Source organism: Anguilla anguilla, chromosome 3 (assembly GCF_013347855.1).
Source record: "Anguilla anguilla isolate fAngAng1 chromosome 3, fAngAng1.pri, whole genome shotgun sequence".
Lineage (NCBI taxonomy): Eukaryota > Metazoa > Chordata > Actinopteri > Anguilliformes > Anguillidae > Anguilla > Anguilla anguilla.
The window spans coordinates 70,438,533-70,462,093 of record NC_049203.1 but is presented as its reverse complement, the minus strand read 5'-3'; the positions used below and the strand labels follow the sequence as shown (position 1 = coordinate 70,462,093).

Sequence of the window (23,561 nt, the reverse complement as noted above, 5' to 3'; positions counted from 1 at the left end):
GGTTAATTACTGTGGGAAATGACCACAGGTGTTTGCGGTGCGTATTTAAAGACTGTGTGAAACGAGCGAGACTCATTGGGCACATTTACACACAGGATCCATTTACAGTCTCTGCCATACATGGGTGATAATTACAGAACACTGCGCCTAAATAATGTGCTCTTGGCCTCCATGTCGACAGTCATATTGGCATATTGGCGCTTCTGTCCCTCTTCTGGAGTTCTTCTCCATGGAATGTGGTACTCCTGCTTTGTCATGACTTTTCAGGTTGCGATAAATTATTTTATCTGTGCAGAAACTCTGACTCATGATTAAATAATTCAAACAAGGAGTGTCTGACTGTGTTCAAATATTGATTTGAGTTTAGCGTTTCAGACTGCAGTGTTTTCTGCGTGAACAGAAGAAAAAGATTTTCTTTATGAAGGCTGAGCCGAATGAGAACTGTGCCAAGTGTTACGAAAAAGGGGTCAAATTAAACTGAAATTAGTGCACAATGAGCCTTCAGTTATTAGTGTACAATGAGCCTTTAGTTATTAGTGTACAATGAGCCTTCAGTTTTGAAGAAAATGTAATTATTTCTGTACTTATGCAGGCTGCATGTAGGGGGCAGTATTGTGCTGTTATGCTTCCACAGAACCCTGGTTGTCCTGCTGCACTGAAAAGCATTTCTCCCAGGCAAAACGCAGCCACATTGCACTCTTACATCACAACTTCCTGCTGACACGTTTCCTAAAAGAAGTGCGTGACACACTGGTGACTACTGAATTTCATATGTTCATGAACAAGCCTTTTCACCAGAGTGTGTGTGGTGTTCATAATGCCTTTTCACCAGAGTGTGTGGGGTGTTCATAATGCCTTTTCACCAGAGTGTGTGTGGTGTTCATAATGCCTTTTCACCAGAGTGTGTGGTGTGTTCATAATGCCGTTTCACCAGAGTGTGTGTGGTGTTCATAATGCCTTTTCACCAGAGTGTGTGTGGTGTTCATAATGCCTTTTCACCAGAGTGTGTGGTGTGTTCATAATGCCGTTTCACCAGAGTGTGTGGGGTGTTCATAATGCCATTTCACCAGAGTATGTGGTGTGTTCATAATGCCTTTTCACCAGAGTGTGTGTGGTGTTCATAATGCTGTTTCACCAGAGTGTGTGGGGTGTTCATAATGCCGTTTCACCAGAGTGTGTGGGGTGCTCATAATGCTGTTTTTCTAGAGCCTCTTTAATTAATTTCTTAGAAAAATTGTCACTGATCTATGCAACCAGCCCTCAGATTTAGGTCCAAATGGACATTACGCTACTGTGTGTTCAGGAATATATAGGCTACATAGGCAAGACACACACCCACACACACACACATGCACACATTCATGAACACGCACACACACAAGCTCACATGTGCAGACATACACACACATGTACAGACACACACACTCACGCACACACACAGACACGCACATACATGCAGATACACACACATGCACAGACACACACACTCACGCACACACAGACACACACATACATGCAGATACACACACGCACAGACACACACACACTCACACACACACACACACAGAACTAAACTCTCATTCTAAGATGTTGCAGAAGCAGACCGATGGCAGTGATTGAAGCGTGTGAGGGCCTTGCCCTGGCTGAGTGAGCGGAGATTGCTTCTCAGTACAATACCCCTGATTTGTGGGGCTTGGGAACTCAGGAACAGGACTGAATGTTAAAGATCAGTGTGAAACAAGGTCAGACTCAAATCTGGGGAAAATAATTATTGAGATGCTCCTTTGACCCTCTCGGCACTGGCTTACACCAATGTTCAAAACAGAACTGGTCTTTCATTTGATTCTGGAGTTTGGCTGGCAATATATTTTGTTCAAAATTCTTAGGGATTCGTGAGAGTAATTTAAAATTTCAAAAACCTGTCAGACTCAGGTCTGGCCGATCCCGTGTCAAACGGTGTCGTATCCTGATCAAATCTGCAACCTCCAGCATCCGTCTGACAGACAGGTAGGGTAGGAATTCAGGTAGGAATGTGTGAATGCAATGTGCACTGCAAGCACAACGCGGGTTGTTCACTCTGAGCTGCTAGTACTCAGTCTCTGTTCTATAAACATGTCTCCAAACATGGCAGACGCTAGACAGCTGTAGCAGCTCTACCTTGGTCAGCGTCCCATCTGTAAAGACCTTTTATAAACACACCACGGAATCATCCAGAGAATGTCAGAACAACAAGATTATCATCCCCTCAGCCAGGAATGGCCACCAAAATGTGTTTTAACGCTGTTTATAACAGCTCTCAAACACTCTTTTACAAACACCAACCAACCGACTGTCCAGTCCCATCCTGGTCTCCCTGGCAATAGAGACTCTGCAACCCAGCCCTGCATCACTTCACTACAAACTACAGCCAGTTAGCTAACTAATGAAAAATACCCTGCTAACTACCCTAGCCTGCTAACCACCCTAGCCTGCTGACTACCCTAGCCTGCTAACCACCCTAGCCTGCTGACTACCCTAGCCTGCTAACTACAGAAACATGCTGACTACCCTAGCCTGCTAACTACCCTAGCCTGCTAACTGCCCTAGCCTGCTAACTTTCTAACCAACGGACTTACTTATGATTGCATTGCCGTTAACTCTGATCATTAGTAAGGCAATTGGGTTTTCATGAGGAAGTTATTTCCAAAAAGCACACGGTCTTCTGAAGCAAATCCAGGGAGGCCTACGCTGAAGGAGACAGATGCCAAGTTGAAATAGGTGACAAAAACATTCTAATATATTTTAGTCACCTGAATAGCATGAAAAGCAGTTTGTGCAGGATGCATTTGCACCCTTCTCACCCCTGCGGTATTAGGGGAAAGTGACTGATAACTTTTTGTTCAGTCCTGAAAGGTGAATCACACAGAACATCTCCCTCTTAGCATGGCCAGCGAACTGAATCATCTCTGCGATGAACCATGGAGTGACTCACTTCAAGAAATTGCGTCAGGGTGCCATTTTCTGAAATCTGCTTTTAAATCCAGCTGTAGGGTAAAGATTCGGACGGACACGGGGAATCCCCCAGATGATTTTTTTCCCTGGCTGTACTGCACACGATGACATAGACCGTGACGTAGATGACAACATGTAACCAGACCAAGAATGAATTTATACTGCATGCATTAGATAAGCTGCATTTTTACCCCTTGCCCTTTTCACACTAATACGGTTTTGTTGGCAGTTTGTATCTGCAGGATCACTCAGTGCAGGGAACACTGTGTGCAGTGGAGTCCAACCTTTTGTTACCATATTAAATTGTTCTTTAGTGACCTTCTTTCAGCTTTAGTCCCCTAAAGTTAGATGAGCTGAGAAGAATTAATGCCCCCACAGTAGTAAAACATTTACCTCCCTTTTATACACTGAAATGATATTATCACAAGTGGTCTGTGTGTTTTTATTTGTAGAAGTGAAAATGTCTGTAGAAAGGTATCATTTCTCCAGCAACTGAGAAACAAAAGTGCAGGAATGCAACATCTACTTGTGGTAATGTTTAAGATTTACTCTCCACTTTGAGTATTGTGTTAATGTTTAACACTTACTCTCCACTTTGAGTATTGTGGTAATGTTTAAGATTTACTCTCCACTTTGAGTATTGTGTTAATGTTTAACACTTACTCTCCACTTTGAGTATTGTGGTAATGTTTAAGATTTACTCTCCACTTTGAGTATTGTGTTAATGTTTAACATTTACTCTCCATACTGAGTATCTATGCCATAGTCTCCCCCCCCCCCCCCCCCCCCCCCCCATCTCTGTGTGTAAAGGAGCTGAAGGGTGAACGGGCGGGGCAGGCCTGGAGCTGACTAATTAAGCAGGGGGTGATTGTGCGCTAACGTGCTACGCTAACGTGCTGCGCTTCTATCTCTCTGTGTAAAGGAGCTGAAGAGTGAACGGGTGGGGCAGGTCTGGAGCTGACTCATTAAGCAGGGGGTGATTGTGCGCTAACGTGCTACGCTAACGTGCTGTGCCATTATTATGCCCTGAATACGCGGCTCACACCACCAGCCATGTAGAGGAGGAGAGAGAAATTACAGGTTCGTCTATCTTCATAAAAAACCGAGTGCATATTATCTCTCGAGACCATAGGAGTCACACCATTTAAATTTGTAATGGAAAGTGATTTGGCAGACATGCTATTTTTTCATATGCAAAATGAATGCCTTCGCAAAATACCTTAGTGGGATACTGACGGTCTTGCAAGTAATTTTCAAACACATGTAACTGTATAATGAGGATGGATATGGAGAATATGCAATGTGGTTTGTGAAAAGTTTTTTTAATCCATATACTTAGCAGTGTTCAGCTGTGTGTTATAGTGTTCAGAAGTGCATCCGTGTTCAGCTGTGTGTTATAGTGTTCAGAAGTGCATCAGTGTCCAGCTGTGTGTTATAGTGTTCAGAAGTGCATCAGTGTTCAGCTGTGTGTTATAGTGTTCAGAAGTGCATCAGTGTTCAGCTGTGTGTTATAGTGTTCAGAAGTGCATCAGTGTCCAGCTGTGTGTTATAGTGTTCAGAAGTGCATCAGTGTTCAGCTGTGTGTTATAGTGTTCAGAAGTGCATCAGTGTCCAGCTGTGTGTTATAGTGTTCAGAAGTATGACAATGCTCAGCAGCCTTGGCTTGGATATGAAGACTGTAATGTGTTAATTGGCTAGGAGTAGAATGTTAGGCAGGGGTGATGTTAGTCACCCTGATTTTGCAATATTAGCAGAAACAAATATAAAGCAGAGTCAGAATATTGTTTTCTTTGAGATGTCTACAGCGTTAACTGGGTTCAAGCTCAGGAGAATGCAAACATGGTTTTTTATCTTCCTCAAATGTGCTTTTTGTCTCCGTAGGTGGAGGGGTCTGTGCTTTTAAGTGGCAGAGAAGGTAAACTGGTGCTAAATGAAGACCTTGGAGTTGTTTTCCTCTGGGCGGCCAATGAAAATGAAAACTTGTCCTGGACTGTCGAACGCTGCCAGGAAAGAGGACGCACGCTTATCTCCCTCATTAGTGCCGGTGTGCATGCGCGTGTGGGGGAAGCAGGTTTTCCAGGTATACGGACGAGACTTTGAAACATGCTGTGATGGTGGCAAGGTCTGAGAAACGGGTTCTCTGCTCATATTACTGTAAAAGCCCGGCTTTAAAAGAGCGAGTTTGAAAACCACCGCAGTGGAAATTAACCAGTGGACAAACTTTACTGTACTTTAAAATAGTTTAGTTTTTTTAAATCATGAAAGTCTATGAAAAATACGGCACAGGATTGTCTGTGCAGCTGTGTGTGTGGACAGGTGTGGGTACCATGTGTGTGGTAACCATAAAATGATTTTTGAAAGTTATGCTCAGAGGAAGTGGAGTGAGTTTTCAGTGTTGGTGTCAAACACCCCCCCCCCCCCCCCCGCCCCCAGCTTCCCCTGTACCCACAATTCTCTCATGTGCCTTCCCTTTCTCTAGAAATAATGCATATGTAAAAAGAACTTTAAAAAAAATATAAACTGTGCACGTTGTTTGATGAAAGAGGTTCATAAGAAATACAAAGATCTCACCTGGGCCTTTCTTGTTTTTCCAACAGTGTACACAAACCAATTAAAACAAAATGGCGGAAAAACAAGTTTTCAGAGAGAGAACGTGAGACTGGCTGCCCAACTGATCACGCTCATGTTTATTGTTTTAAGGAAGTGTGCCAGCCAGGTTTGAAATGTATGATAGGCATGTGGTGAAAGCTCAGCTGAAAGTACTTAATGTGCTCCTGTCTCCACCCCCCTGCTGCTGTGTATTAGTTTAACTTGTCATCTGTTTACATTGCATTGCATTACTGCCATTTAGCAGATGCTCTTATTCAGAGCCACTCACGCAACTTTGTGTTTATTTATTTAGCAGGCATGTTGCCACTGTCTTTCGACAGGGGAGTTTATCATTTGCTTTTTTTGTTAAAGAGAACAGGATTAAAAGCTGAGCTGGAGCCGTCAGAGACCTGATGTTTTTCACACCTGACACATTTGACCGGGCCAAGCGAGACTGATTGCACAACTATCTGTCTCTGTGAAGCCCCTCTGACCGGGCCTATCTGTCTCTGTGAAGCCCCTCTGACCGAGCCTATCTGTCTCTGTGAAGCCCCTCTAACCGGGACTATCTGTCTCTGTGAAGCTCCTCTGACCGAGACTCTCTGTCTCTGTGAAGCCCCTCTAACCGAGACTATCTGTCTCTGTGAAGCCCCTCTGACCGGGACTATCTGTCTCTGTGAAGCCCCTCTAACCGGGACTATCTGTCTCTGTGAAGCCCCTCTGACCGGGACTATCTGTCTCTGTGAAGCCCCTCTAACCGGGACTATCTGTCTCTGTGAAGCCCCTCTGACCGGGACTATCTGTCTCTGTGAAGCCCCTCTAACCGGGACTATCTGTCTCTGTGAAGCCCCTCTGACTGGGACTATCTGTCTCTGTGAAGCCCCTCTAACCGGGACCATCTGTCTCTGTGAAGCCCCTCTAACCGGGACTATCTGTCTCTGTGAAGCCCCTCTGACCGGGACTATCTGTCTCTGTGAAGCCCCTCTAACCGAGACTATCTGTCTCTGTGAAGCCCCTCTAAAAAAGACGCTATAGGGTCCAGGTCACATCTGCACAGTATGCAGGGCATTGGGGTCCATTCCCATCAGCACATGGCAGTATGCATTGGGGTCCATTCTCATCAGCACATGGCAGTATGCATTGGGGTCCATTCTCATCAGCACATGGTAGTATGCATTGGGGTCCATTCTCATCAGCACATGGCAGTATGCAGGGCATTGGGGTCTATTCCCATCAGCACATGGCAGTATGCATTGGGGTCCATTCTCATCAGCACATGGCAGTATGCATTGGGGTCCATTCTCATCAGCCCATGGCAGTATGCATTGGGGTCCATTCTCATCTTCTGTGAAATAAAACGTTTGTTGTTGTCCTGCTGTTGCTTTCCATTGTCTCTCTCTCTCTCTCTCTGTGCTGTGCAATCAAAATTCTTTCTACATATTTATTCTGCAGTAAAGACAAGAAGGCTGCACCTAACTTAAATACAATTACCTGCAGCTGCAAGAATACTGACCAGAACAAAAATGAGAGCACACATTTCACGCAGTCATGGCAAAGATCTGCAATCTGCAGATTGTGTAGGCTAATCTTGAAGCATTACATTACATTTATTTAGCAGATACTTTTATCCAAAGCGACGTATAATAAGTACATACCGAAGGTCATTGGAACAACTACAAACACAGGTCCAATAAGGTACAATACTCATTATGGAACAGTTATTCATAGCCATGAACACTGCAAGTCCTGTTACATGAAAGTGCTACAGGAACAACGTGGAAGGATATGAGAGATAATCACAGGTTTTGTTGGGTAGCCTAGCCTTTATTGCAGGTTGTTCTGAAAGATAACATGGTAGTTATATCCTCTTTCATCAAGTTCAACAGGTTTCTCTGAATTGAGCGTGTCGTTTAATCTCACGGTCTGAAGAAAGAAGCTATGTGTTTACCTGCCAGTGGATTATTCAGATCAGTGTGTTAAGCAGTACCGTGAGCATGTTTTGAAAATAGTCTCATCTTCTGGTATGCTGTCAAGTTAAGTCACGCACTAAACAGGTAATTATGTTTACCCATAATCGTGTTTATGGCACTGGCCACGGCCATGGTCCTGAGTCTTTTGAAAAGCATTCAGCACATTTTTGCAGTGTGCTGTAAATGAGTCTCATGCAGACTGGCTCTTTGTGCATGCTTGTCTGGGATTCTGCTTGCATCAGTCTTTTATTGGTTTTATTTGTTTATTCTCTCACCTTGTTATCAACAGCTTTGCTGTGCAAATCAGCAAGGTTTATGAATCAAACGGAATGCAGTAGTTGGTTGATTTGGGCCTTGTTTTGTTTTGTTTTGTTTCAAAAGAACATGATATTGATCTGAAAGTGACGAAAGGCCCGATGTTCAGCGGTGTGGAGGCCGTCTCACGCATACCGCAGAAAGCAGCACTCCTTCTGGCGAATGTACGACAGAGAGCGTCATAATCTCGACATGGTGCTTTCTGTTATTCTGTGTTCGCAATTAAATATAAAAAATTCCTGCATGGGAACTATGCAGACAATAACACTCGTCCCATGAGCGACAGATTTGAAACGGCGAAGCGTATTCGTGCTGCGGAAATTGCGACACTGCTGATTGGCCGGTGTCCCAGTTTCATTTCGCTGTCGAGAGACGGCTGTCTGGTGAGAACTGGATCTGAACTTCAAACCGCAAAACCGGTCTGGTCAGGCCCGAGGGAAAGCACATCCAGAACGTCTGGTCCGGTCAGGCCCGTGGGAAAGCACATCCAGAACGTCTGGTCCGGTCAGGCCCGAGGGAAAGCACATCCAGAACGTCTGGTCCGGTCAGGCCCGTGGGAAAGCACATCCAGAACGTCTGGTCCGGTCAGGCCCGAGGGAAAGCACATCCAGAACGTCTGGTCCGGTCAGGCCCGAGGGAAAGCACATCCAGAATGTCTGGTCCTTTCAGGCCCGTGGGAAAGCACATCCAGAATGTCTGGTCCGGTCAGGCCCGTGGGAAAGCACATCCAGAACGTCTCTTCAGTGGTATCTCAGAATCTCAGAGCTGTCGCTGTCACTGTCACACATTTACAGTGACACACGTCAGACAAAAAGCTTTGTTTTTTTTCCTAGACAACTTTTAATTTTACATGTAATACACAATGTGAAAAACAGCCTTCTGCATAACCCATAATTATGAAAACAGTTTCTCTGGTTTTCCAGGGAAGAAACCTCAGGGTTACCCAGCGATGAAGGATGATGTCAAACGTCAGAAGTCAAATCAAAGGAGAAAGAGCAGAATAATACAGTTCAGCAAATATTGGGAACCAATAAAAAAGCCTTAAAAAAAAAAAACAATATCACATTCCAAATTATTTTAACCTCAAGAACTGTATTAGAACTATTTTTATTTCACTGACAAAAATTGGCCAATTCATAAGGGGTCTCAGTGGAAGGAGAGGGTCTCTAGCCACTAGAGGCAGTAGAGTGTCCATCTAATACTAATTGATTACCCAAGCACACTGTTACCAGGTGGATCTGAAACCCGTCCTCATCAGCATCCACTCCTACAGGGAGTCACAGAAACCCTGGCCTCTAGTTTATGTGAAACTCTGCGGGGTTTTCAGTAGATCAAATTGTTTTTACCAGCTTTACTGCCACCTGCTGGTGAATTGTTGCATTCACGAACAGATGTTCACAAGAACTAGCCTCGCCCGACAAAGCAGACACCAGTTCAGCACAGGGTGTTTGGACTCACTCACCGAGCATGTTTAAAATGTTTAAAAGGAGCCTCATAACAAACTGAATTTCTACGGTTGTCTTACCGACGGCGATTGTGAGAGACAGAAAAGTGGCCGTTCGCACTGAGCTGAGCACTGTAGGAGTTCATTTTGCACGTTTTGCTCACCAGTCTTGCTTTGTGAAATTTGCTGGGATACGGACCCCCTATCCCATTCAGCTGGAAATACAGCTGCACCGCAGATGAGCCCCTCTATTAGGGAGGAGCCCCAACGCTACAGAGTAAACCCTACACTACATCACAGCCTCTGTATCAGGACTGCCCAGCCCCGTTCCTGGAGATCCACCATCCTGTAGGTTTCCATTTCAACCCAAACAAAACACAACAGCTAGCGATCTCATTGAGCTACTAACCAGTAGACTCAGGTGTGTAAATCAGGGTTGAAATAAAACCCTTCAGGACAGTAGATCTCCAGGAGCAGGGTTGGGCAGCCCTGCTCTATGTACACTACACACCAGCACCACAGAGACAAGAAACGTGAGGAGAGCCTCACCTCTCACAGCCCTGGGAGGAGCAGTGGGACTGAGATGACGTGGGCATTAAGATGCGGAGAAATGAACGCGTGTGTTTAACGATGAACAAAAGATTTAGCGTCAGTCTTCCACTGGCCGAACATCTGAGCATTAAGACACTGGCGCTGAGAGACAGCAGGCAGGAATCTGTCTATTGCTGAGGCTTTTTGCTGCTTGAGTTATTTGCGCTTTAGAAGAAAGTAATAAAGTGGAATCCCTTCAGCCTGAGCCCCAAATCTGAGTCTCACCGGCCAGCTATAATGGAACAGCCAGGGGTCCCCTACCCTACGCATGCCCTCACACACACTTAGACACACACACTCAAACACTTCAATATACACACGTACAGTACGTACAAACACTCACTTGCACTCAGAAATGAATTGTGTATACACAGACACACCCACACACTAACATACAACCCCCCACACAAACACATAATAACGCGCACACACACACACACACACACACTTTGGGTCTTCGTTGTTAGTGGCCATTTATTTTAGTGTTAAATTTCATAGCCGTGGGTTCTCTGGCTGACGGAGTTGTTTTTGCATGAGATTTTATTGAATGTCTGCCTAACCTGGTGATATATCTTTTCAGGGGGAGGGTCACACCTGTATGGACCAATGGGATGGGGAAGGGTCGCACCTGTGTGGACCAATGGGATGGGGGAGGGTCACACCTGTGTGGACCAATGGGATGGGGGGGGGGTCACACCTGTGTGGACCAATGGGATGGGGGAGGGTCACACCTGTGTGGACCAATGGGATGGGGGGGGGGGGGTCACACCTGTGTGGACCAATGGGACAGGGGGAGGGTCACACCTGTGTGGACCAATGGGATGGGGGGGGTCTTGCCTGGGTGGACCAATGGGATGGTGAGGGTCTTGCCTGGGTGGACCAATGGGACAGGGGGAGGGCCACCTGTGTGGTCCGTGACCATGAGAGGCCACCGTAATGAAGGAGACAGATGTCTGATTGCACATTCGGTTTGATGTAATCACACTTGCAGGAGCTAGCTTATTTTTATATTCACTTTGATGGGAAAGTCCTCGCGGTACTGTCAGTGGAACAAGAACAAAGCACTTGCTCCTCGAAAAATAAAAACAGACAGAATGTTCCAGATAGACAGGAACTCAGATATATTTAGAATTTTAGATTATTTTTTTTAACCAAAGTAAACTTAAATAAAATACTTTCATATATTTTGCTGTGAGATGTGTTTGGACCAGAAGGTTGCAGGTGCAAATATGAGATAGTATAACAATCCAATAATATGGACTATTTTCACAAATCAATAGGAATAAATTAAAAAATTTCTCCAAGGTTGCAGTGACAACTCATTAAGGAAGTCACAGAAGAATATTCAAAGAACTGCAGGCCTCTCTAGCCTCAGCTAAGGTCAGTGTTCATGATTCCACAATAAGAAAGAGACAGGGAAAAAATGGGATTCATGGGAGAGGAGCAATGCAGAAACTACTGCTAACCAAGAGAAACATACAAAACATCTGGATGACCCCAGTGCCTTTTGGGATAATGTTCTATAGACAGATGAGTCAAAAGCGGAATTTCTTGGATGATGCAGATCCCATTATGACTTCTGTGAAGAAAAGCATTTCACAGTAAGGACATCAAACACAGCGGCTGGTGTGATGGTCTGGAGCCACTTTGCTGAACCAGGACCTGGGCGACTTGCCATTATTGAAGAAACCATGAATTCTGCTCTGTGCCAAAAAAATCATTTCTGTTCATCTGTCTGAGACATGAATGGGCTACGCAATAAGGCAATGATCCAAAAACACAAGAGCAGGTCGACATCTGAGGGGCCGAGGAGAAACAAAATGAAGGTTCTGGAGTGGCCTAGTCACAGTCCTGAGCTGAACCCAGTAGAGATGCTGTGGCAGGACCGGAAATGAGCCGCTCGTGCTGGAGAACCTGCCGATTTGTCCGGATTAAAGCAGCTTGAGAGCGGACTGGAATTCGTCTGGATTAAAGCATCTTGAGAGCAGACTGGAATTCGTCTGGATTAAAGCAGCTTGAGAGTGGACTGGAATTCGTCTGGATTAAAGCAGCCTGAGAGTGGACTGGAATTCGTCTGGATTAAAGCAGTTTGAGAGCGGAATGGAATTCGTCTGGATTAAAGCAGCTTGAGAGCGGACTGGAATTCGTCTGGATTAAAGCAGCTTGAGAGCGGACTGGAATTCGTCTGGATTAAAGCAGTTTGAGAGCGGACTGGAATTCGTCCGGATTAAAGCAGTTTGAGAGCGGACTGGAATTCGTCCGGATTAAAGCAGTTTGAGAGCGGACTGGAATTCGTCTGGATTAAAGCAGTTTGAGAGCGGACTGGAATTCGTCTGGATTAAAGCAGCTTGAGAGTGGACTGGAATTCGTCTGGATTAAAGCAGCTTGAGAGTGGACTGGAATTTGTCTGGATTAAAGCAGTTTGAGAGCGGACTGGAATTCGTCTGGATTAAAGCAGCTTGAGAGCGGACTGGAATTCGTCTGGATTAAAGCAGTTTGAGAGCGGACTGGAATTAGTCTGGATTAAAGCAGCTTGAGAGCGGACTGGAATTCGTCTGCAGCGATGTGAAAGACTGATAAGATTATAGGAAGTATTTGGCTGCAGTTATTGCTGCTGAATGTGGCACAACCAGTAATTAAGTTTAAGGCGCAAATTATTTTTTCACACGGGGTGATGTAGGTGTTTGATAACTTTTTTCATTAAATAAATGACAGAATAATTTTTGAAAATGTGTTCGAGTGTACTCAGGTTCCTTTTGTCTAATATTACATTTTGTCTGCAGATCTGAAACTATTCAATGTGACAAATATGCAATAATAGAGGGTATCAGGAAAGGGACAAATACTATTTCGTGCCTCTAAATAAACTCTAAAAAAACAATGAATGCCTGATTTAACAGTGTGTTAACTGAAACACTTTTGTTGTCATTAAACAAATAGAATGTGTGTGTGTGCGTCCGCGTGTGTGTGTGTGTGTGTATGTGTGTTTGTGTGTGTGTGTATGTGTGTGTGCGCGTCCGCGCATGTGTGTGTGTATGTGTGTATGTGTGTTTTGTGTATGTGTATGTGTGTTTGTGTGTGTGTGTATGTGTGTATGTGTGTTTGTGTATGTGTGTGTGTGTGTGTGTGTGTGTGTGTGTGTGTGTATGTGTGTTTGTGTATGTGTATGTGTGTATGTGTGTTTGTGTGTGTGTGTATGTGTGTATGTGTGTTTGTGTATGTGTGTTTGTGTATGTGTATGTGTGTTTGTGTATGTGTGTGTGTGTGTGTGTGTTTGTGTATGTGTATGTGTGTTTGTGTGTGTGTGTGTGTGTTTGTGTGTGTGTTCCTCAATCTCAGGCAGTGGTAATGCACTTCCCTCCCAAGGTCTCTGGATTTACTGCATCTCTTTATTATGTCTTCATCCTTGAGCATTGGCCAGGATCACAGAAAGGATCTCTCCCCTCTCTCTACCCTCTCTCCTCTCTCCGCCCCACGCCCCCCCCACCCCGCCCCTGCCCCCGGGCACTGCACTGCACAGCTCCAGGAACAGCCCTGTTTGTATTGCTTCCTTATGAACACTTCAATCATTATTTCTGAATATTTCTTTCCACAGTCATTCTCATTCACCATGTCATGCTCAAGGGATGAATCACAATTACAACAAGATTTATTTGATGTGCAAATAACTGGATGACATCATTTAAATGGCAAAAAAAATATTCCTTTAAAGGTCTCTGAGTGTTCATGCTTCTCCCTTTTTGAACAAAGGCTTGTCAGGGATGTGCTATTAATGCTCTTTATTATGGTGTGCTGTTTGTGGTGGTGTGTGTGTGTGTGTGTGTGTGTGTGTGTGTGTGGTGTTTGTGGTGGTGTGTGTGTGTGTGTGTGTGTGTGTGTGCTGTTTGTGGTGGTGTGTGTGTTTTATTGGAGTCACTACATACTTCAGTCGTTTTCGGTCTTTGTTCCCAAATGAAGAGCAATACAAACCTGAAAAACACAAGAGCAGCTCAGAGATTCTCTGTCCTAAACCATGTGACCATCTGGAATGATCATGTGACTACAGGAGTGGATAGAGGGTAGGGGGTAGTGGACCCGCGGACCCGGCCTGGCTCTGAGGGGAGCTGTCGGCAGCCACATTCCCGCTCAGAGCACCGCCATATTAGAGCCACTCCAACGGGGGGGGGGGGGGAGCGAGAGAGAGAAAGTGAGAGGGTATAGGGAGAGAGAGAGAGAGAGAGGGGGGGAGGAGAGCGAGAGAGAGAGAGGGGGGTATAGGGAGAGAGGGAAAGACAGTGAGAGAGAGGGGGGCATAGGGAGAGAGAGAGAACGGCATAGGGAGAGAGAGAGGGCAGAGAGAGAGGCAAAGAGGGGGCAAAGAGAGAGAGAGAGAGAGAGAGAGGGGGGTATAGGGAGAGAGAGAGAACGGCATAGGGAGAGAGAGAGGGCAGAGAGAGAGGCAAAGAGGGGGCAAAGTGAGAGAGAGAGAGAGGCATCAGTAGAGATGTTGGAGAAAAGCAGATTAGATGATGCTCACTGTGGAGAGTAAATGTTACACGCTGATGGTTTTCTCACGGAGAGTAAAGGTCACATCGGGGCGCACATTTCTCCAAACGCGATTCTTCACTTTTTCAGAACTGTTGACACACGCCCCCGGTAAGACGTTCATCAGCATGACACATTTCATTAGCAAAATGCTCTCAAAACATTAAATGTATTTTGCAAGGTCAAGTAAGTCCATCAAAATGCTATTATTGGCTATCTCAGGAATGTCCTTCAATCAATCATTATGCAATGTCCCAAGTTTTACAAACTATGAATGTTTGGTTTGTACTATAAACGCAGCATGTGAAAGATGAATTTTATATTAGGCAGGTAAAAGGTAACATGTTACCCCAGCGTGGGTTGTATTGCTATCAGGATGGTGGTGGGGTTGTGGTGGGGGTGAGGTGGGGTGCGGTGGGGTAGGGGTGCGTGGAGGTGAGGTGGGGTAATGTAGGATGCAGTAGAGTGTGGTGGGGGTGGGGTTGCAGTGGGGTGCGGTGGGGGTGAGGTGCGGTGGGTTAGGCCGGAGTATGCTTTTTTTTCACTTTAATTAAATTACATAATTGGGGATGCACTTTAGGGTGTAAAAGCTGTACATGTTGCCTGCAGATCAGGGTCAGATTTGAGTAGTATTAAAGACCATTCATTCTCATCCTAAATGAATAGCAACGGCTGTCCTCACTAAAGAATGAAATTAAATATCGACTTTGGAAAGGAACATGAAAATCTTTTTTAACAAGGACATGACCTCAGTGTCCTGAATGGCAGTCACAGCCCTGACTATTATTAAATAATTTGACTTTACTGGAGACCAAAGCAGAAATGATTGTACTCTGCAGCCGGTAAACCAGCAGCTGAAGCTGTGAGGTCTTTCTGCTTTCCACCGCACACTGAATGATCCCCGCGACTATCCACACCGAACAAGCACAAAGCGCCGCGCACAGAGACGACAGCAGAAGCACACGGCTCAGAGAGAAAGGACCTGCCTCTGTTCATCCATCAGACTTTTCATCCCTCCATCCTCCACACTGCAGCCTCCAGCCTCCATCCTCCACCCTGCAGCCTGCAGCCTCCACCCTCCACCCTGCAGACTCCAGCCTCCACACTGCAGCCTGCAGTCTCCATCCTCCACCCTGCAGTCTCCATCCTCCACCCTGCAGCCTCCACCCTCCACCCTGCAGACTCCAGCCTCCACACTGCAGCCTGTAGTCTCCATCCTCCACACTGCAGCCTCCACCCTCCACCCTGCAGCCTGCAGCCTCCACCCTCCACCCTGTAGACTCCAGCCTCCACACTGCAGCCTGTAGTCTCCATCCTCCACACTGCAGCCTCCACCCTCCACACTGCAGGGCCCTCCATCCTCCACCCTGCAGCCTCCATCCTCCACACTGCAGCCTCCACCCTGCAGCCTCCATCCTCCACACTGCAGCCTCCATCATTCACCCTGTAGCCTCCATCCTCAACACTGCAGCCTCCACCCTCCACACTGCAGGGCCCTCCATCCTCCACACTGCAGCCTCCACCCTCCACACTGCAGGGCCCTCCATCCTCCACACTGCAGCCTCCATCCTCCACACTGCAGCCTCCAGCCTCCACCCTGCAGCCTCCATCCCCCACACTGCAGCCTCCATCCTCCACCCTGCAGGGTTCTCACTGATGCGTAATTCAGTTATTCCCATAAACACAGCAGCCCTCAGCCCTGAAACAGAAACAGTCCCCCCCCCAGTAAACAGTCCCCCCATCAAACAGCCCCCCCCCAGGAAGTAAAAAGCCCCCCCAGGAAACAGAGTGAGATCACCCTGGTCAATGTTTTACATTTTCAGAGTGAGCACCAGACTTCTTCATCACACACTTACAGCCCCATCTGCAGCCTGCTGGTGCTCAGACTCATCCAGGCTGTGGTTTGGCATATAACACCCAGTTTATACAGCAGCAGCTTTTCCCCATCGCTCCTGGCTAGAGCTTCACACTTTCTAAATCGCCTGCTTTGCTTGTCCAATCATAAAAATTAATCAGCAGTTTTCTGCGTAAGAGTTTCCAGGAGGGCTGGACATCTGCGCTGAACACAAACTGTTTCCTCCGCCAGGATACTCAGCCGAGCACAGAGCAAAGATCTCACACACAGGCGATCAACAGGCCTGAGGCCACACAGCTGAGCACAGAGCAAAGATCTCACACACAGGCGATCAACAGGCCTGAGGCCACACAGCTGAGCACAGAGCAAAGATCTCACACACAGGCGATCAACAGGCCTGAGGCCACACAGCTGAGCACAGAGCAAAGATCTCACACACAGGCGATCAACAGGCCTGAGGCCACACAGCTGAGCACAGAGCAAAGATCTCACACACAGGCGATAAACAGGCCTGAGGCCACACAGCTGAGCACAGAGCAAAGATCTCACACACAGGCGATAAACAGGCCTGAGGCCACACAGACCTCTCCTCTACAGGCCTGAGGCCACACAGACCTCTCCTCTACAAGCCTGAGGCCACATAGAGCAGATCCAGTATCCCCAGGAGGTGGGTTTAACCCCGGGTGTTTAACTAACCCTGGGCGTTTAACTAACCCCGGGTGCTTAACTAACCCCGGGTGCTTAACTAACCCTAGGTGTTTAACTAACCCCGGGTGTTTAACTAACCCCGTGCGTTTAACTAACCCCGGGTGTTTAACTAACCCCGTGCGTTTAACTAACCCCAGGTGTTTAACTAACCCCAGGTGTTTAACTAACCCCGGGTGTTTAACTAACCCCATGAGTTTAACTAACCCCGGGTGTTTAACTAACCCCAGGTGTTTAACTAACCCCGGGTGTTTAACTAACCCCGGGTGTTTAACTAACCCCGGGTGTTTAACTAACCCCGGGCGCTTAACTAACCCCGGGCGCTTAACTAACCCTGGGCGTTTAACTAACCCCGGGCGCTTAACTAACCCCGGGTGCTTAACTAACCCCGGGTGTTTAACTAACCCCGGGCGTTTAACTCAGCACAGCCGTGAGACTTTAGCAATTTTACTGCCCCTTGTTAAAAAAGAGCTGGCAGTCCAGTCCCAGCCCCCCTGCGGTTCCCCTTTCAGCAGAAGCAAATGGAGGAGGGGGAGGAGGGTCCGAGGAACACAGCAGATTTTGCGCAGCATGAAGCCTGAACGATGCGGCCGGGCGGGGTGAGAGAGAGGGAGGGAGGGAGAGAGGGAGAGAGAAAGGGGTGAGAGAGAGGGAGTGAGAGGGTGAGAGAGAGGGAGAGAGAATGGGTGAGAGAGAGGGAGAGGGAGAGGGAGAGAGAAAGGGAGAGAGAATGGGTGAGAGAGAGGGAGAGAGAGGGTGAGAGAGAGGGAGAGAGGGAGAGATAGGGAGAGAGAGGGTGAGAGAGAGGGAGGGAGGGAGAGAGAGGGAGAGAGAGGGGGTGTGAGTTCGTGTTTTCAGAGCTGCGATTTAAAGAGTCTCTCTCTGCGGCTGCCTCGTGACAGCGACCTTCAACATTCAGCTCCCCCCCCCCCCCCCCCCCCCCCCACTGCTCAGGAACACACAGATGTGCACAGCGTTTGGTTATAATGCCAGTGTGACAGTGAGTGTACTGAGGGTATGAATGCTGTGTGTTAATTCTAAGCAGTGCATAGCGAGGTTAACCTGCGTCTGAAGAACCAGGAACTTTTATAGCGATCGTCAGACCTGTTCTCTGCCTCACTGTCTGCGGGGATGACCTTGGACATATTTGCACAAATGGCTCCTAATAAAAGATAGCGGGACGCCTTTATCACATAAATGCAGTGTGGAGGGATGTACAGGCTAGAGACAGCAATCTGTGCCGCATGATATTAACTGAGAGATGGTTTCTGATGGGAAAATCATAGACTTCATTCAGTGGAGGATTCAGTCTCCTTTTCCCATTGAATTACAGGTCTCCTCACAAGCATCAATCAATCAATCAATCAATCAGTCAGTCAGTCAGTCTGATGGAGTCAGCCTCCTGATACCCCCATTTTATCATCATATTTACCTCAGCAATATCTATGCAATAACACAGATATTACGCACTACACAATAACACAGCCATTACGCACAACACAATAACACAGCCATTACGCACTACACAATAACACAGCCATTACACACTGCACAATTACACAAGCATTACACACTGCGCAATAACACACACTACACTACACACAAAATTCACCTGACTGTGAACTCACTCACTGAAATAAGAGAACACGCTATAATAGTCTATAATACCCCAGATGTGCTGTTTCCTTTTCATACCCTTAAAAATAAACTGTCCCTGCACTTCCAAACCGAATGGAGAATCTGCATGTTTCACAGGGACTGGAGATAGATGTGGTAATGCGGTATGGAGGTAGATGTGGTAACGCAGGCTGGTGATAGATGTGGTAATGCAGTATGGGGTTAGATGTGGTAACGCAGGCTGGTGATAGATGTGGTAATGCGTTATGGAGATAAATGTGGTATTGCAGTATGGAGGTAGATGTGGTAACGCAGGCTGGTGATAGATGCAGTAATGCGTTACGAGGATAGATGTGGTAATGCAGGCCGGTGACAGATGTGGTAATGCAGTATGGAGGTAGATGTGGTAATACAGGCTGGTGATAGATGTGGTAATGCGTTATGGGGATAGATGTGGTAATGCCTTATGGAGATAAATGTGGTAATGCAGTATGGAGGTAGATGTGGTAATGCAGGCTGGTGATAGATGTGGTAATGCATTATGGGGATAGATGTGGTATGGCAGGCTGTGATAGATGTGGTAATGCATTATGGAGATAAATGTGGTAATGCAGTATGGAGGTAGATGTGGTAATGCAGGCTGGTGATAGATGTGGTAATGCATTATGGGGATAGATGTGGTATGGCAGGCTTGTGATAGATGTGGTAATGCGTTATGGAGATAAATGTGGTAATGCAGTATGGAGGTAGATGTGGTAATGCAGGCTGGTGATAGATGTGGTAATGCAGTTTATAGGGTATAATTAGACTCACAGCAGCAGGCACAGAGGATTCTGGGAGGCTTATCACTGAGGCAGGATTGGCTGCGTCTGTAAGGAAACACAGCCACGTTTCGCCCTGGACTGTACTGAGACCATACCGGCTCAAATGCACAAATCCCCCACAATCCCCCCAGAAAGGGGATTATTGCTGCCTAGGCCTCAGAGAGGGCAGCATGTGGGGGGGGGGGGGGATACAGCTTGAGGGATAAACAGAAAGCAGATAATGCATCGTGTATTTCTTCTTAAAATGTAGCCTTTACCTGTTGTTACCTGTGTTTATTTACCTGTCTTAACTGGCCTGTATGTGCCCTTGCTGACCTTTACCAGCCTTAATGTGCATTTTTACACGTATTTACCCACATCAACTACCATTTACCTGCTTTTACCTGAATTCTCTCTTTCTCAATGTGAGGTGGACTTTAGGTGATGAGCTTTGTTTCTCCAGCTGAAACACAGAGGAAGCTCTCCAGTGTTGATCTGCAAACGGGAGAAATAAAACGCTGATCATAATCACCCCCCCCCGACCCCCGCCTGTGGCCTGAAACTCAGACTCACCTGCTCAGGTACGTACGGGAGCCAGGCGGGCAGCTGGCCCTCAGTCTTCCCAGTAAACACCATACTTACCCACAGCTGGCCTTCCTCAGGCGGGGATTACCGCTTGGCAGTCATCAACGCGCAAGAATGCAAATGTCAAATGTCACCGTGCCTGGACAGATTCAGATGAGATGATTGTGCAGAACTCTTGCAGGCTTTTAAAGAATCTGATTGGCTCTCACTTCGGTTGTCAGGTGATTCATGTCTTGCCATATTCTCCTGGCACACCCTTTTATCTGTTATCTGTTTATCGTAGTTTAAAATTATGAATTATTACGCGTTCCTTCAGCCAGGGGGTTTAACTGGAGAAATTATCTTTAAAGGTTGTGGTTAAGGGTACAGCAGGGGGTCAGCAGGTTGGGATCAGCAGGATGGGATCAGCAGGTTGGGATCAGCAGGATGGGATCAGCAGATTTGGATCAGCAGGATGGGATCAGCAGGTTGGGATCAGTAGGTTGGATCAGTAGGCTGGGATCAGCAGGATGGGATCAGCAGGCTGGGATCAGCAGGATGGGATCAGCAGGATGGAATCAGCAGGTTGGGATCAGTAGGATGGAATCAGCAGGTTGGGATCAGCAGGATGGGATCAGCAGGTTGGGATCAGTAGGTTGGGATCAGCAGGATGGGATCAGCAGGTTGGGATCAGTAGGTTGGGATGAGAGGGGATTATCCCTCAGGGTGAGGGTCGTGTGCGGCGGGGGTTGTGTGTTGGGGGTGCAGGGTTACAGCATGCACTGACGTGAAAGAACTTTGTTTATCAAGGAAAGAGTGGTACGCTGTGTGTTTGTGTATTAGAGAGAGAGAGAGAGAGAGAGAGACAGGGAGACAGAGGGAGAAAGAGGGAGACACAGAGAGAAAGAGAGACAAAGGGAAAAAAAGACACACAGAGATAAAGAGAAAGAAAGATATCTAGTGATTGTGGAAGCTTTTTCAGTTTTGGCTTTTTTTTTTTGGAAATTGTTCACCTTTTGATGTGTTGTGAGATTCTGGGTTCTGTGATAAAAGAGTGTGTTGCACTGATATGCTGAAACGCTCAAGCTGCTTCCTCCTTCCTGTGCAGTATTACTGTAGCTCTCCCACTTCCCCCAGCAGCCCAGGTTAATGCCCACATTACACTCTTATCCATAAATGATTTTCCAGTTATGAATATGAATGCTGACTGCATGGGTCAAACTGAAATTGGCTTGAGCACAATCATCCAGGAAGTAGTGGCAGCCGGTGCTGAAAGTCACATGACGCGTGTGAAGCGTGACGGCAGCCATATCAGATCCGAAGGCAAAACACAGAATTTTGTGACGGCGACAAGATTCATAATCAGGGGTAATTGGCTCCATTAATAGAGTGCTGTGATTGACACATTAAGAGGGACATTGATGACTATTTTCCAACAAAAATCAACACTTGGTTTTTGGGTTTGCCTCGAAAGCAGCCGGTCCCAGACCCAGGAGACCAGGTGAGGAGAGTTAAATGAGTCACCCGCTGCATTAATGAAGCAGTTGAGTGCTGAGTATCAATTAAAAGCAGCACTCTCTGCCGGTCTCCCAGGGCAACGACAAGCATCGCTGCCAGCACCCCGCAGGCCTTTAACGAGCCCTTTAACGAGCCCTTTAACGAGCTCTCTCCCTTTGATCATGCGGCAAAATATGGCCAGGAAAGCATCCCGGGCGGGGCCTGCAGGACTCAGAGGCGCAGCTAAAAACACCGCTCTGGAACACACCTTGTCCACACTTTACAGTGAGGTCACATTAATGGGCTTTAACGAAAGTAGCTTTTAACCGCTAACTACTGAAAAGTTCATCTGCGCAGCTTTGTTAATGTATTTGTACATCATTAATTAGCAACTACATTAGTTAATGCAAATTAATATTTGGATTTTAAAAAGTTCATGTATTTTTTAATGGTTAACTAATTATAAGTGTATCCTATGTTTTGCCCTTGTATACATAATCATGTAACTAATACAGCCGTCAATGTATTTGTTAACTACTAACAAAATTTCATGCTTAATGTATTTGTACATTACATTTGTACATACTGCACTATAAACACACACACGCACGCACGCACGCGCACACACACACACAGACATGCGCACACACACACACACACACACACACAGACATGCGCACACACACCCACACATACACACACATGCATGCACACACACACACACACACACACACATGCATGCACACACACACACACACACACACAGACATGCGCACACACACACACACACGCAGCTTCAGGCCTATGAGTTAGTGGAACACATTTAATGTGACAGCATGACCCCACAAAACAAAGTTTAACGTGTGTGCTGCATGTAAACCCATTTTACGGCCGAGTGTGCAGACTAATTTGGGGGGGGGGGGGGGGGGGGCAGAGAGCACAGCAGGCCATGACAGATGAGTGAAGTGGGGGGGGGGGGGTAATTCTGCTCACGGCAATGAGGTCATAGACGGCAGCGGAGTGCAGCCAATCACAGCGCTGTCATTTCTCATTTCCAGAGTCCCGGCGCGGTGCGCAGGGAAGCGAGGGGCGGGCGGCGGCGGCGGCGGTGCAGAAATCACCCGCTGTGACAGCGTCAATCACGCGCCGAGCCCCCGGCTGAGTGACAGCCGCCGGCGGGAGGGGAAAACCGCGCGTCGCCATGGCGCCCCGCCACGCCGCGCTCCCACACAAACGCGCTCGCCGCGCCGGGCGACCTGTCGTCAGCCGCCGGAGAGAAGAACCGCCAACCGCAGCGGGGAGCGGCGGAGACCGCGATTATGCGCAAGCACACGCACAGCCGCCCCCCCCCCCCCCACGCTCAAAACCGCTGATTGAAACATCAGCCGTCAGCGGCACCAGCCCGCGAGACAGCTGTGATAAGCGCCTGTCGCTCGGTGAAGACGCTAACGGCATGAGACAGCGAGCCAGATTCTACCAGGACATCATGACCTTAAGAAATGTGCCCAGGCTCCCATTCAATTTGACAAATCTCACTTATGACTCTCTCTGTGGGGGGTGTAATCTCTGAAATAGACTACATTACATTACATTACATTACATTACATTCATTTGGCAGACGCTTTTATCCAAAGCGACGTACAAGAAGTGCATTTTCATGATCGTAGACAACTGCTGAACACGGGTTCAGTAAGGTACAGTTACTTATTTTGTAAAGCTATTTCTAGCCGAGAACAATGAACACTATCCTGGTCTAACATCTGCAAAGCCAAACTAGGCAGAAGATTAAGCTAGAGTATTAGGACAAATACAATTTACCAAGAAGTGCAGGGATGGGGCAACATGTAACAAGTGACAGGAAAAAGGTTTTTTTTTTAATTTTATTTTTTTTAAATATATATATACACAGCATGGTGGTGGTTATTCTAGGTATAGTCTGAAGAGATGAGTCTTCAGGCCACGGCGGAAGATGGATAGTGAGGGGGAGGTTCGGAGAGGGACGGGGAGTTCGTTCCACCACTGGGGAGCTAGGGTGGAGAAGCTCTGTGATCCCTTTGGGCGGGTGGGAGGGGTTACAAGACGCCCTGCTGCTGCAG

The 23,561-nt window shown here is 47.0% G+C and overlaps 1 long non-coding RNA gene across 1 annotated transcript in view; it reads left to right on the top strand.

Moving 5' to 3' along the window:
- Nucleotides 1-5,397, top strand: part of LOC118224147 — a 7,621-nt gene extending 2,224 nt beyond the window's left edge. Inside the window, exons 2-3 of the long non-coding RNA XR_004764581.1 lie at nt 3,914-4,071; nt 4,873-5,397. This is a non-coding gene — a long non-coding RNA (uncharacterized LOC118224147). The remainder of the gene's footprint in view (nt 1-3,913; nt 4,072-4,872) is intronic.
- The last annotated feature ends 18,164 nt before the right edge of the window (nt 5,398-23,561 follow it).